The following is a 16520-nucleotide window of genomic DNA, read 5'->3' on the forward strand; positions in this document are numbered from 1 at the left end:
ACATAAACTTATAAACATAAACTTATAAACATGCATATATGTAAGCAGACATGTAAACAACCTAGGTGTCTGTGACGAATCTGTGTAAGAGGAAAAGCAATACATGTATAAAACATCCACTGAAGACATTCCGTGAGTCATGAACATGTAGCATTTGTGCACCTTCCCTTGCACAGTGGCGAGGTTACAGTACCAGGCCTGGCCACTGAACCCCACCCTCCTCCTGCTTGGGAAAAGGACCAATGTCACTGAGTGGAGGCTGGACACCTCTGTGACGTCAGATCAATCCATCTGTAGCCAACCAAATACTTTCGGTTATTTCCATGTCCAGTGTCCCCGTAAAAATATTCTCTGTACATTTCCAAGCATTTTTAGATTCCTTGGATGAATTTGTTTTTATTATTTTTTAAGGCTCAGTGGATTTTCTGTACCAGTCTGATTTGACAAGGTCTGTGAAAACCCTAAATAATGTTCTTAACAAACACCCATGCAAATTGGTATCCCACTTCTCTTAAAGAGACGTTCGCCCCACTGGAGGAAGAAGATGTGCTGTCGTCTTCCCAGCACTGTAACAAGACACCTGAGCCCGTCACTTACAGACAGAAGGGTTTGTTCCGACTCACCGCCCCGGAGGTTTCAGCTCATAGTAGATTGTCCCTGTTGCCTTGGGCCTGTGGTAAGGCAGCACATGGCCGAGCAACGGTGCTCACCTCACAATCAGGGAAGAAGAGAAAGATGGAGGGATGGAAGGAGAGGAAGAGGAAGGGAGGGAAAAAGGGAAGCAGAAGAAGAGGAAGGAGGAAGAGGAGGGAGGAGGAGGAGAGGGAAGAGGGCAGCAGCTGCCGCTAGGGCCCCATATTCTCCCCAAGGGCACATCTCCAGGGACCTCAAAACTGCCCACTGTAGGCTCCATCTCTTTTGGGCTCCACCACCTTCCAACAGCACCACTCCGGGGACCAAGCCTCAGTACACGGGCCTTTGGGGACCGTCATGATGCAAGCCACCGTGAGACTGACATGCTTATTTCACAGTAAGAAGCAGAGCGTCTCCCGTCACAGTATTTTCCACATTAAAGTGAATATCATATTCATACCCCCCTCACCACCGAATAGTGCCTGTACCTTTGTTTCCTTGTTTTATTAAACTGACTTGCTTCATTTCACATAAATGTATTTGAATTTTATATTTGTGAATTCACAGGTTAATGTGCCTCATTGCATTGTCCCTAGTCACTTTAAGTAACTGACTATACAAATAAAACCTCCTTAGCCAGGCGTGGTGGTGCAGGCCTATAATCTCAGCACTGGGAGACGGAGATAGGAGGATCGCAAGTTTGAGCACCACCGGGGCAATTTAGTGAGCGACTGTCTCAAAATAAAAAAGGGCTAGAGATACAGCTCAGTGCAACAGTCCTAGGTTCAACCTCCAATGCCACAAAAGAAAACAACAAAATAAAAACCGAAAGACTCCTGTACCCCACGAACCCATCACAGGCGCCATCACAATGTATGCACTGTGCTTTTTGGAGGAACGCTGGTTATGGGCATTTGGATCTTCTGGAGGAGGGATAAGCGAAGGAGGGAACTGAAAAAACAAAAATGACGCTGACATAAATTTACAAAAATATAATTCAATTTAAAAATAACTCCAATGATAGTTAACGCTTTTTTGGAATGGTTTGACCTATATTGAAACTCACAAATTATTTATATTCTAATTTAACATTGGAGTATAATTTCTTTTTACAGATTTTATGCAGCAAATAAAGTTTCATGGTGTTTTTCTCACATGTGTTTTTATTCTGCAGTATTCTAAGAGCTACACTTAGTTGGCTGTAGGATCGAGCACCTCTCTAAGAATGTATAAATACTGAACTTGTCAAGATCTATCGCCCATACATTCATCGTTCACTTTTGTCTCACCGACCTATTGCTCGAGGCAGTGATTTGGGGTATGGAGTTGGAGGAAGAAGAGTGCGTCGGTGGAGATGGGCTTTCCAAGATGCAAAGAGTTAGTGTCGGGACATCAGCCATGGGCATCTCGGCAATCATCCTGCTTTTCCCTCTGAATGAGCTTGTTGTTGAGTTTGACTTGAGGACTACACGAGTCCCAGATGTTTCACTTTTTTCCCAATAGGGCACATATTGCTGAGGTTCTTTCTAAACAGCAGTGTGTGTCCCTGGTATAAAAGGGATCTGGAAAGTCTTACCTATGCAGCTGGAGTAAACGGCTGCAGGGCTCGGGGGTCAGGGGAAGCTGCACCGAGATGTCGAGCTCTGTGGTCAGGGGCTGCCCTCTGCCACGTGCATCCGAAACTTGACGCTGAGGAGCCTGTGTACGCTTTCTCTCCAGCCACCTATGGGGGGCTGACAATTCCTTGGATGCCTTTTATTCACATCTACCATTTAAGTAAAGCGTATCTACATTTTACATACTTTTTCTATCATCCTTGTGTCACCAAATCTTGTGGGCTAAAATGTATGTGTTTTATCTTCCCTTACCTAGCATCCCATTCTGTTACTTCGTGTTATGGCTTGTGTCTAGCCCCCCCCCCCCGCAAGGACTCATGTAGTCACAGGTGGGGCTTTTTCAGAGGTGGCTGGACCTAGAGTGTGATGCTGGGATTAAGGATGAGTGTTTACTAAATTAGCCCACTGATTGGTTTGGCATAGTTCTGGTTAGGATTAGGGGTGTCCTGCCCTAGGTGTGAGTGCTACCCACCCTAAGGGCAGGTAGCCTGGATAAGATATAAGGGACAGAAAGAGGGTTGTCACTTGTTGTTTGGTGCTTGCTGCCTTCCAAAAACTGTTTCTCTTCCTTTCTTTCCTTTTTTTTTTTCTTTTTTGGTACCAGGGATCGAACTCAGTACCTTGTGCTTGTGAGGCAGGTGGTTGCACCACTGAGCTAAAGCCCTGAAGGGAAAAGAAAAAATACAAGAAAAGGAAAAAATGGAAACAAAGTCTTTGTAAATAGGGAAGGGTGGAGGGGGTGAAGGGAGGGCAGGGGAACGGGGAAAAAATAAGTACCAAGATACATCATGTAAAGGTACAAGTTCCCAATGATGAATGTAACTGTACCAATAAATGTACCAATAAACTTAATGAAAAAAAAAAAAACTGTTTCCCCTCTCCCATGCCATCCTACCTTGGAGCCAGCCAACTGTGGACTGAAACTTCTACTGAAACCTCTGTGAGCTATATAAATCTTTCCTCCCGTAACTAAATGCGTGTCAGGTATTTTGTCTCAGCAATGAGGACCGTAACCAAGACACTTAGTTTAGTGAATAATTATGTATACAGGAGCTTTTATTATCGGTGATGAATAAATTAATCAACAAATGAATATTCTTTTACTATGAAGGAAGGACATGAAATAGTATTCCTTATATTTCTTCTACATATTTTAGAATGCCAGGTAAAGCAGCTCTTTGGGATCTGAAAAATCTGTGGGTTTTTTTCTTATGTGAAAATCAAGGTTTTACTGCAGGATTAAGCTTTTGTGTTGTTGTTTTTAAGAATATTGTAAAAAGATGCTTTCATATCTTGAGTATTTTATACAATACGATTTTCCATTAATAAAATTTTAATTATATAGTGATGTTTTACAGTATATCCTTATTGTCAATACATTACTCCTAGATAAAGTAATAGCTCTAAATTACTAAAAACATTATTATTTTTAAAGATTTTAGGTTATTAAAAATCTCATCATGTATTTTTCATAATGGTATAGAAGTAATCTGTTGAAAATTTATAGTTCTGAAACCAGTCATGCTGTTTTATTAATTTGTCTCCTCTGAAATCCAATTAAGTGTGTGTATATAAGGAGCATTTATTTTGTTCCCCACAGTATGGTACCGTGAACTTAGATTCTACTCCACTAACTTTCATTTTAGTGAAAACTACCTTTGCAGCGCCACCTTATGCACCGTTGTGTTTGTGCGACAGATTTCCCAACGAACACCTCAAAGTCTTTTTCATATAAGGAGAGTATGGAGAGAAAGCTCTTGAGATCGTTTCAACATTGCTCTAACTGATCTCTGCATCGATTACAGAGTGGCTGATTTCTTGGTTTACCCCATGTAGTTTAAATCCAAAATCAAGTCCAGAAATCTGTACTTAGCAGAAAGCTGTTTTTAAAAGCACAAGAGGATCCAAAAGTGTCATTAGGGTGACACTGGAGGAAATCCTCTGAATTATGCAGAGGGCATCATTTCACTGCCAGGGATGGGCTCCCTGCAGTGAGTTCACAGTGAGTCTTACAAGCCTGAGCCATCTGCAGCTGACAGTGCCAAGGATTTATATTTTTCAAAACTTAGAGGTATGCAAGCTTGAAAGAGTTAAGACCGGTTCTGAAAATACATTTGAATTAAATGTGGAAGGCCCAAAGTACAGAAAGAATTTAAAAGCTAATAGTGGTATCTTTGATGACCCTTATGAAAGGCCAGGACTGATTTTATAGCACACAAAATAACCAGTTTACACCTAAGCATCGCGCTTGTGTGTGGCGGGGGGGAGATCTGGGAGGAACAAATAGCAACAAAAGCCATAGGCTGTTTTGACTAGATCAGAGGGCATCACAGGGACCAAGGACAAATCAACTCCTGGGTCTTTAACCTGTTACTAAAAGCAGGGTTTATGTTTTCTTCTGAGGCAGAATGGGACTTGACAACAGTTTTCATTTATTTATTTATTTTGTAAAACCTCTGATTCTTCACTTGGGCCTTTAGATGCCCAATAGATAGTTAAAAACAAAATAAAGTTTGGCATTCATTTTGTATCTATTAATACCTTAAAACTTTGCATGTAGGTGTATTAATCATTTAAGAAAAGGTAGCAAAGCAAGCTTTATTAGTCCTAAATTTCGAGCCTAACTCATCTGCCTTCATGACTGAGGACATGAAGAGTAACTAAATTACTTTTCAGGATTTAAGGGGACGTCAATTACCAACTTTCACAACATCCAGTTCCAGACACCCTCCCCGGAGCAACTCTTCAAGTCTCTAGACCTAGACCTGAATCTGTGATCACCTGGAGTCCAGGAAAGGCAGAGGCAGAGCCTTGAAGACCAAGGCATGATGAGATCCCCCTCCTGAGCAGAAACAATCGTCTCAGAAACTGAAATGCCCCTCAGGTCATGAGGATTTCTCCAGAGCTATGAAACCAAGGCTGACTACAGTACCCCGTAAGACCAGCCTCCGTTCCTTTGGTGGATGAGCCAGTCTGATCCTCTTCATCTGAGTTTGCCTCTGACCCAGCACAGTCAGCTATTCAAGCAGGAGTCTTTTCCCTATATTCTCTGACTTTCTTTTGTTAAGGAGCTGGCTTGATCTTTGTTGGGTCCTTAAGCTAAAGTCCCTTACCATTTTCTCTTAGGTTCCAAAAAAGCTTTTGCCTGTAAATTCATACCATTATTTTACTTTTAATTTCCATGATCATTAGAGCAAGGACTCACACTAGCCAGAGACATCTTTACAGGTAAAATAAAACTATATAAAACGAAAGTTAATGTGAGCCAGTGAAGAATTAGAATGCTACAGAACAAAAATGATTTGACAACAAAAATCAAGAAACACTTAATAATTTTAAGTATATGCTTAAGAAGGATTAATATGAAATAAAAACTGAGGTAAGTTTCAAGTAGATTAAAAAACATTAACATAATAATTAAAAGATTCAAATTCTTATACAGATATGTTCTTTGTATATTCTATGATTAATGTAAAAAGTGATTATCTTAAAAAGAGTAAGATCTGAGTATTACTATGTCAATGAATTTTCATATTTATACAATACAATGTGAATTGGAGTTACTACAATTAATAAAAAGCATTTGTAAGGAATTAAGATTGCATCAAACTTTAAAGAGCTTAGGCTGGGGATTTAGCTCAGTGATTCCACTGCCTGTCTTGAAAGTGCAAGGACCTGAGTTCGATCCCCAGTATCATAAAAAAAAAAAAAAAACTTTAAAAAACCGAACATTGTTGTAAAGAAAAATGAAAGAGTAATGAAAATGACATTTATAATCATGTCATATGAAAAAGTTGCCTGAATTAGAGAATGTGATCTGAATTTCTTCAATCATAAAAATAAAAGTAAATAAAAGTGGAACTGACAAAACAAGTTAACGTGAGTCAACTACAGTGGTCTTGTCAAGGTTATCTTTCAAGAGACGTAGAGAAGATGAAATTGCAAATAAAGTAGGAAAAACTACATAACATCAACCTCCATGGATCTGGTTACAGACGTCCTCTCCCCATCCACCCCCAGCATGGTTGAAGAATCACTCTAGAACCAAACACACTTCTTTGCTTGTTCCTTCACTCTTGGAAAGCAAATGCCCCACTTAGCATGGCCTAGTATGAAAGCGTCTACCTCTTTCCAGTTACGACTTGACCACTAGGTTGCAGTCTTAGCTCAGTTGCTTCTCTTAGAGCATCTATTCACAAGCAGTTTATAGTTTTAATAGTTAAACAAAATTTACTTTTCTTTTAAGATAAAAGCCGATACCAGCTCAGCTCATCCATCAGTTCAGAGCCTACCTAGATTCCACAGCAGATACACTATTTTCTAAGGGCATCAGAACTCACCAATTTCCCTGATAGAAGTTACCAATTATCTGTAGGGAGCCTCATTCCAAAACATGTGATTATGCAGTGACAAGAATCATTCCAAAGTTACTTTCAGCTTCTAGTTTCAGTAGAGGACCAACACTTAGGTAATAGGTACATAATTACTGCTCTCTTTATTTCCATTCTTTTCTTGGATTTTCAAGTCCCCATGTAAGAATCAGTCTTACTGATTCCTAAAGTCCACCTCTCTGCATTCATTATAGGCATTTTCACTAATAGGGTCCCCCCAAAGCCTATGTCATACTTTAATTCCTGAAGGCCTGTTTAAAAAGGACTCGACACTCTTTACAAGGAGAAAACCCAAAGATATATGAAAAAAAAAATGGAACAATATCTTATTTGCACCGTTTGAATACTTTTAACACTTTTTTGATGCAAGTGACCATAATGTTGTACCATTTCTCTTCCCTAAAGGATTCCTACTTTGTGTATTGCTTTGAAGAGGGGACATAACTATTGCAATTTTTATCCTATACTTGAATTTTTAGCTTGGAATACATAGTTTTAAATGTTTGCCAACTATTAATAGATTATCATCTTATACTTCCAAAATTAGTCATACAGAACGTCACCTCTCTCAAATTCATTAAAGCATAAATCAACTGGTAATAGTCATATAAATAGACAACATTCATTAACAGCCTAATATACACCAGATCTCACAGTTGGTCTGATATGTACGGCTTCATTTAATCTGCCCGACAATCCTTTAAGATATATTTCTTAGCATGCAACCAATCTCTTCTTTGTGTGGTAGTGCAGGACTTTAAAATGACTATGCAGACTGAAACTGCAGAGAAATGCTGTAGCACCATTAACTTCATATTGAAGAGTGTGTTAGCTCTGGAAGATAAAGGCTTGCTAAACACTAGTTTATGAGTAATGTCACAGAACACAGAGTGGGTACAAATACACTCCTTAAGCAACCTGCATTCCTGCACACAGGCATCAGGAAGCTGCTGAGACAGTTTAAGATGGCCACACATGCTAACAATAAACGGAGTTACAGAAACCTTGGGACCCTGGGTGGCTTTAGCCTGAGGCAGCCTAGCCTTGATGCTGTGGCCTGCAATTCAAGAATAACTCCTTGATTTTATTTGCATCCTCTGTCCTCATTTTTCTCAATGTCTCCTTTAAAACTCCTTGCTGGCCCTGAGGAACACCGTGGACTTTAGACAACAGTCCTTCATCTTCTCCAACAGTGACTTTTTGAATAAAATATCACCTTTTTTTGCTTCCACACCTGGTCCCTCAGTTTAGCCTGTCATAATGTAGGCAGGCAGACCCAGGGCCAGAAACAAACTTCAAAATCAGAGGGAAAAATTAAAATTTTTCCATGACAAAAAGTCAGCAAAACTTAAAGTTCCTTTATTCTTTTTTATAAATACATAAGAAAAAAAAAACTTTTGTAAAATGAGCAAGTTAGCATACTATAATTGAAAGCATAGAGAATTAAAATGTTTTAGGCTAAGAAAAATAAATCATGAGTAGTTTGAATAACTCCAGTCTTCTTTTTTTTTTTTTTTGGAACCAGGGATTGAACCTGGGTCACTGCGCTTGCAAGGCCAGCAGCGGAACCACTGAGCTAAATCCCCGGCCCTCCAGTCTTTGTCACAGAGGCAGATTTAATACAAATGAGGAAAGAAGTTGTAATGAAAAAGATGAAGATGTCTCAGAGGAAGTGATGTCGGTAAAAAGCTTCACATTAAAGCAAGTCTTGGAGATTTCTGGTGACATGGAACGCACAAATATGAGATATTATAAGCTGATCCAAATTTAGAACTACACCACTTGCCAATACATAGAAAAGATGTCTATAGGGTACTATAAATTATATGACAGGAAGGAGGAGACTGGAAGTATTCAAACTACTCTTGATTAGTTCTTTTCTTAAAAGCATAAAACATTTTAATTCTCTGAATTATGTACACACTCGAACGGTAAAAAGACAGGACAACGGGTACTCATGTATAAGGAGCACTAGAGAGATTAAGCAGATTTCCTAGTATTATATAGCAAGTTAGGGGCTTTCTAAAATTTTCTAAGTCTAGACTGTTTTTATTGGCCAGGTTCACAAGAAACCTGTAAGGTACCATTAGTGGGAAAGCTATCTAATCCATTTTAAAATGCTAATATACTCTTCGTTATCAAACCTGATTAGAAAAACAAAATTACATACCACTTTTACATACAAACATAGATACAAAAATCCTAACCAAAGTATTAACCAAGTGAATTCAGTGCAGTATAAAGAAAAATAATAACAATACATCTGATAGGTTCATTTTAAAAGGCCATATCTCACGGAAAATAATCATGTGAATAAATCCATACATGTATAAAATCAATTTGATGAAAAGCAACAACTATATAATAAAATGTTTTTAAGAAAACTAGAAAAACAATTTCCTTACTTCAGTAGTTATGAAAAGACTATATAGCAAGAATCACATTAATGGAAAAACTTTTGAAGCATTCCCTTACATTTCAGCATTCAACAATAAGATAAAGATACTTATTATTGACACAAACACCATAGGGAACGGGCAATAAAAGACAAGACGAAGATAAAGATACTTATTGTTGACACAAACACCATAGGTAACAGGCAATAAAAGACAAGACGCAAAATGAATAAATACAAAGAAATAAGTATTCTGAAGTGTTAATAGACATTAATACATAAAAATCCCTAGTGCTGCTTTTCTCAACAGTTAGAGAATAACCATCATTACAAGAGTAGCTGCTGTGGTTTGGATATGTTTAAGTACGTCCTCCAAAGGTTCATGTGCAGAAGTTTGGTCCCCAGCATGGTGGTGCAAGGGGACACGCAGTAGCCTTAGGTGCCAGTGGGGGTCACCAGGTCCTTGGGGGCACTGCCTTGGAAGTAACTGGTATAGCTCTGTGAGGCCTGGTCAGTTTGAGAGGCGGCTGTTATAAGAGTGAAGGTGGCCCCTCTGCAGTCTCTCTGCTTCATGTGTCTCACACTTTTCAAATGTGCTCCATCCTGATTCTATCCACCTTCCGTCACTGCGAACGGGGCCCTCACCAGGGCTGAGCAAATGTCGGGGGGATGCTTTTGAACCTCCAAAACTAAGAGCCAAATAAACCTCTTTTCTTTATACCTAGCCTCAGTTTCTTTGCTATAGTGCTACAGCGATGAAAAAGAGACTAATACAGTAATAAGCCTCCCCTCATAAATCTACAGTAAATATGTATGAAAAATGTAAAATTTTACTAAAGTTTACAAATAAAGCCTAACGGAGGGTATAACCATGTTTTCTTATGCAGAAGTGACAAGGACATAAATTATTCTAAATAGCAACATGAAAAAGTGTTAAAACAATGTTAAATGAAGCAATAGACAGAAAGGGTTTAAATAATACATGTAAAACTTATAAACAGATATAAACATAACATGAATTTTTAGGGCAAACATCTCTGGTATACACATATCTCTGCTTCTCTATTATCTATTTTTCTACCTATTCCATTTTACACAAACATTAAAGACCCAGGGAGAATTGGTACTAACTGCACAAGTGCCTTAAATGGTAACACAGGCTTGTCCTAAAAGACTTAATCTCTCTAAATACCTAGCTTAGTTTACCTAGGGTTGAAAGAGATGATGCTGGCACACTCACTAGGTTAGCGTAATAATAAAAATCCTCCAAACGCATTCACAGTGTAATATCATACCTCCACTTGGGTTTATTAATGATGGCTAATGGACACTGGGCACTCGAGGCTCTGTCTTCTATTTGAGATGATGCACTTCTCAGTAATTTGATTACCCAGCCACGAGAAGGAATCTGATTTCATTTCTGGGGTGGAAAGAAGCAAAGCAATGAACTCCAACTCAAGTTTTGCTTTGCTTTGTTTTCAAAGTAGGCATTTCTGCGAGCAGTCAGGGTCACTTGACAGCTCTTGTTCATCTCTTAATTTGTAATTTCCTTCGTTATCAGTCTCCTCACTCTGCCCATACACAAATGGGAACTTTCCTTGTGCTCCTAGGGGCTCTGTGCTCTCCTGGAGGCCTAAGCCAATGCCCTTAGCATAAAATTAGAATCAGTGTTTTCCAATTGTCTACCAATACCCTTTAGAAAGATTAGAAGTCGTAAAGAAAATTGTTCTCATCTTACACCCTGTATCTGGCACCTGGAGCATTGTGGAAATCCAACCTTCCTTACTTGCTTGCCCAGCATTCTTAGTCTTCTGCATATGGTAAATGTGTATACACATAGCAGAAACTAAGGACAATTCTGAGATGGAAAATGCAGCAAGAGAAAGAGCCAGCATCCAGAACAGCTGTACGATGTGGCCAAAGCATTTCATTCCTCAGACTTTAGTTTCCTAGGTATCATGGCTTTCAACTTCTAGAAAATGTTTGAGACCAAGAAAATCTTTTATAATAAATAGCCATGTTACAAAAGTGACATAATCATACGGTATAAGAGGATGAAGTATATTGTTAATTTTCTTGCTATTCTGTTAGCTACTATAATATTTATTCAGCTTATATTTAAATCATTATTATTCATTCATCATTGTACTCTGATTTCAACTTACACCTGAGGAAAGTTTGAGATAATACAGGATTAGCTATTAGGAGAGGGCCTTGAAAGAAAACAAAAATACTTAATTCACTCCCTGATGTCCCAAGAAGAACCAGCATTACAACTGGATGCATTCTGCTGTTTTAGATGGCTCTGGAAAAAATAATCTTCATTCTCTGTGAAAATTTGGATACTGTTGATACCAGTGGAATGCTTGAGTTTCTGAAATGATTCAGCATCTTACACTGTTACATTTTGCCTGAAATATTGTCAATTTTTTATTATTTTTATCAGTGGATATTTGCCATACCTGATCTCATTCATCATGGGAATCTGTACCTGTACATAATATATCCTAATTCTTTTCTCCTGTTCCCTTTCCTTCCTGTCAACCCTCCTTCCCCTTCCTATTTACAAAAGCCTTCATTTTCCTACTTCCCAATATCTATCCTCCACTTTGCTCCTTTTTTGCCCTTTGGGTTTATCACACAAGAGAAACAATACAATATTTAAATTTGTATGTCTAATTTATTTCATATAAAGTTATGGTCTCTAGCTGTATCTATTTACCTAAAAATGACTCAACTTTATCCTTCCGTATGGTAGAGCAGTATTCCATTGTATATAACTACATTTTCTTTATCCATTCATCTGCTGATAGGCAAATGGGCTGTTTCCAACATTTAGCTGTAATAAATTGCGTTGCTGTAATTATGGATATGCATATATGGCGATGGTAATGATGCTTTTTAACTTATTAGGAATAGTTGGGTCAAATGGAACTCTAGTTTGAGGAGTTGCTTGTTGGAGGAATCTTCAAACTAATTTCCATAGTGGTTGTACTGATTTACAGTCCCTCCAATCATGGAAATGGGTGCTTTTTTCCCCAATGGCCTAACTAGCGTCTGTTATTGGTTAATTTCTTGATGATAGCCATTCTTTCTGGAGTACAATAGAATCTCCTCAGTGTTGTTACTCTTTAAGATAAAAGTAACTTTCAACTTACTGCAATTCAGCTTTGTATTCCTTGTCCAAATATACCTTTACTCTGTGATATTTATGGGAGCAGGGTGTATCACCGAGTAGTAACTAGACAGTCTGAGGATGCACTATTATGTTCAGGTGTAATTCTCTCTAGCTTCATCCACAGTATATCCAATGGTTGCTGAAATGTGGTTGCTGGCCCAATAGCATCAGAGTCACCCAGTGCTTTGTTAAAATGCAAATGCTCAGGCCATTTGTCAAACCTACTGAGTCAGAAGATCTGGAACTGGGGTCCAGCAATTTCTCTCTCTCTCGCTCTCTCTCTTTTTAAGACAGGGTCTCACTATGAAGTTGAGACTGACCTGGAACTCACTATGTAACCCAGGCTGGTCTTGAACTCACAGCGATCCTCCTGCCTCAGCCTCCCGAGTGCTGGGATTACAGGCATGCACCACCACGCCCTGCCAACACTCCAGGTGTTAGTGATGCATGCTAAAATTTGAAAGCCTGAATATATGGCACCCTATGACCAATCATACTTTCAGTAAGTGGCACCTCTAGTGGTACCATGGGTGTCTAAATGAAACAGATTTTCTGACACTAGACATTTCATTTTGCTCTACGTATTCCATTTCCCTTGGGCTCACAGGGCAAGTACACACCTTGAAATTACAGGTTTCTTTAAAAGGAAATGGACAGTCTCATTAAAAAAGCCCTGAAAGAGGCAGATCCTGGGACAGACAATAGGAACTTCAGACTTCTTATTTTTCAGGTGAGTGGGAAGCACTTTCTTTTCTCTGGGCCTAGAAATTATCTGGGCATTGGAAAGTGAAAGGAAAAGGCCCTTTCAGCCTAGGACAGAGCAGCCAAGTGGAGAAGAGCGCCCCCTCCCGAGAGGCTGGTATGTGGTGGAACAGCACCAGGGAAGGGTCTGCTGGAGTTCGGGATTTCGTGAGACTGTGTGACCCCACTGTGAGGGTCTCAGGAGGCTGCTTTCAACAGAGGTGGTGGCATGGAGGTCTGATGAGGAAGGGACCTGTCTGACAGTTCTTGGGACAGTTTTAGAAAAACCGTGAGAAAATACTACAAAGGCTAAAGGCAGTTGGGAGCTGCAGGGGATTGTAATGTTGGAAGTACAAGTAAATGTCACACCCAATCCTGGTGAAACCTAGATAGACCTTTCACATTTGCTGGAGTGCTTCGTTACCATAACTCCTTCAGCCCTACTTTGGTGACCCTATTATGACTCTGGATTGCCCAGTTTTCCTGCATTGCACAATACAACTACCTTTTTCCTCTTGGACCTAGAATACACTGTACAAAAATCAGCGAAATTTGAAAGGCAGGAAATAATAACTTCATGGTTAATTCAAGGATATTATAACAGCACATTTTATAAATACACATTCTGTCATTTGCCCCACAAAATTACAAACTAGCACCTAAGAAGTAATCAGAAGGCAAAGAAAGTGGAAATTTCAAGTAAGAACTTCAAGAGGCAGAACTAGGCTTTACCCTTCTGTAAAATTTTTAAAAAGACAAATTTCAGCTATCATCCCAGGTGACCTATTAGGCCTCCTTGTCTTTTTTGGATATTAAAATTTTATGTTTAAAAAAACTTTAATTTTTTTTGGGGGGGTGTTGAGACAGGGTCTCACTACGTAGTTGAGACTGACCTGGAACTCACTATGTAACCCAGGCTGGTCTCGAACTCACAGCGATCCTCCTGCCTCAGCCTCCCGAGTACTGGGATTACAGGCATGAGCCACCACACCCGGCTATGTTTAAAGAACTTTTTAAAGATAATTATTTTCTTCTCCTATGTCTTAAATGATGCCTTCACAAAAATTTATTAACAATCCCAGAGAGCTCAGAAAACAAACAACAAACTTCAGATAGGTCACAGAGCCTTTGATCCACCTCCATCGCTTGCTTTCCATTCTAACTTCTTAATCTTGCCCTCTTTTCCTGATCCCAACACACCACTCTCTCATGCGTTCCTATGGGTTTCATACACGGGCTGCCAAGATTACGATCTTAGGTGAGGCTCCCACTCACTCATTCTCCCTGAATCCAGTCATTTCAATAACTTCAGCATTACTTCAGGGAATATCCACCTGCTACCCAAAGTATTTGCCATTTTGGTGCCAGTAATAATTCCAGGCAAATCAGAGAGTAACTTCTGGTCTTCCCAAACATTTTTTTAATAACAAACAGCATATTATAGTAAGTTAGCATTCTTTCTAAAACTCAAAGTGATTGTGTCAACTTATATATCTTTTTTTTTTTTTCCTGGTACCAGGGATTGAACTCAGGACCTTGTGTTTGTGAGGCAGGCAGCAGCAACACTGAGCTAAATCCCAGACCCCTACTTATATAACTTTTTGAATTGTTGTTTGAACAAGCTCTCTCAATTTCTGCATAGAACAGAAATTGTGTCACCAAAGAGTTACTAATTTCAGCAAACAAAGCTGGCTTTGTTAATGAGGGCCTGTTGCTTAGCTTGTCTAGGCCCCAGTTTCCTTACCCACAAATTTAAGGCATTGGAGTGTGATCTTTAATAATATCTAAAACCCTGGTAGTTCAGACATAAATATTTCTGATACTGTAAAATTCTATTCATTGATCTCTTCTTTTGCATCACCTCACATTGTTCGGTTGCGTTTTTTTGCACAGAGTAGTAGTAAATGTTGCTGGATGACCATGTTTCCAAAACTGTGTCCTGGCATTGATTTCTTGAAGCACCCACACCTGACTGTGCATGACTCCACTCTTTCAGCAATGCACTTCTGGAACAAGCAGTACTCGGGCTGCTAAAGGATGAGGCTGGACATCATCCTGAAATCAAATAGACTCATAGAAATAGCCTACTCTTATTGGCAAACCAACCTGCTGCCATGTTTTAAAAGCTAGAATAAAAATCCTTTTCACTTTCTTCTACAATTTGAAATGCTGATTCCCAGTACATGTGGACAAGAAAGAAGACAACAAGAAATAGGGAACGACAACTTTAGCGAAAACTTGTTTTAAATGGCTGCCAATTTTATGCCAAATGTTCTGTCAGGTACTTAGAGTATCTTTTTTATTCATTATCTGAACAACTCAGTGAAGTTAGTGTTATTCTTCCCATTTTACAGATGAAGACATAGACTCTTGATAGATTTGGTGAGTCGCCAAAGGTCACACGCCTAGCAACTATCAGAATCAATTACAATCCCAGGTGGTCTGAATGCTCTTTGCACTACGTTACCCTGCCTCTCACCTAAAAAGAGTAACAAACATTTAACTAAGAACACAGAAGCATAATAGCATAGAATTTGAGTAAGATGAATATTATTCCATATAAATGTGGCCCTTCTCTTCAGTACACCTAGAGGTAGCTCACACAGTTGCCAAAGATTACTTGGCAGTCTCTAGTTTCAACCCTTCTCGCGGCAGCTTATGTTTCTTGTTGGCAGAAGAGTAGGTTCTAGGAATAGAATCTCCTCAGTTGGGTGAATTTAAGCTGTTCTTCAGTGATGGTCACCATTTAACATTACTACAACAACGACAACAACAAAAAACACCGTTGCTAGATAATTAACTTTAAATCCTAAGGTGAAAACATACTATCTTGAACTATTATTACTTTTTTGCTCCTTTAGGTTTCTGAGACAAAGAATTTAGTCATACAAAACCATTTAGTTGAAAATTCCCTGGATATTTAGGGTAATGACTGCTCTAAGGTACCTCAGTTGGACTGTGATGAGAATTTGCAGACAAGAATCAATCTGAACTGAAGAGATAAAGGCCTCATAGTTGCCAAAATAAGAATCCTCTAGGAATCAAGCTAATAGGTATCAAGAAGAGAGGAAAGAAAGCTCAAAGACTATTAACGGTCAATAGACAACAATTAAAGCATAGGGATATCAGCGGAAGTAGGGTGGGGTAAACAGTGAGAGCAACGATGAGGAGCAGGGTGAGGATGAGTACTCTGACATAATGGTACAGATGGTTGGAGATGCAGGAAGGTCTTTCGAGGGTAGAAATCACGGAAGCTCAATAAACTGATATATATTTCAAAATACATTAGAATATATATACTGGCTATCTTCTTTGACAAAATTTTCAGATAAGCATGGTCTCAATGTCATTTTGATTCCTTGGAACACATACTATATAGGCATATGAGAAATAGAGCCAAATCCTCTACGATGCATCTATAACTTTAATGATGATGTCTTATATGCCTCACATATAAGAAACATAATATACATTTCCTTCTTCTTTTACATTTGGGTCTTTTGCCATATTTTTTAAAGCTTATAAACCAGGTTCTAATCCTGTCACACAACATGAATATTGCAATT

This window comes from Fukomys damarensis, unplaced genomic scaffold (genome assembly GCF_012274545.1).
Source record: "Fukomys damarensis isolate Sample0158 unplaced genomic scaffold, DMR_v1.0_HiC HiC_scaffold_26, whole genome shotgun sequence".
Lineage (NCBI taxonomy): Eukaryota > Metazoa > Chordata > Mammalia > Rodentia > Bathyergidae > Fukomys > Fukomys damarensis.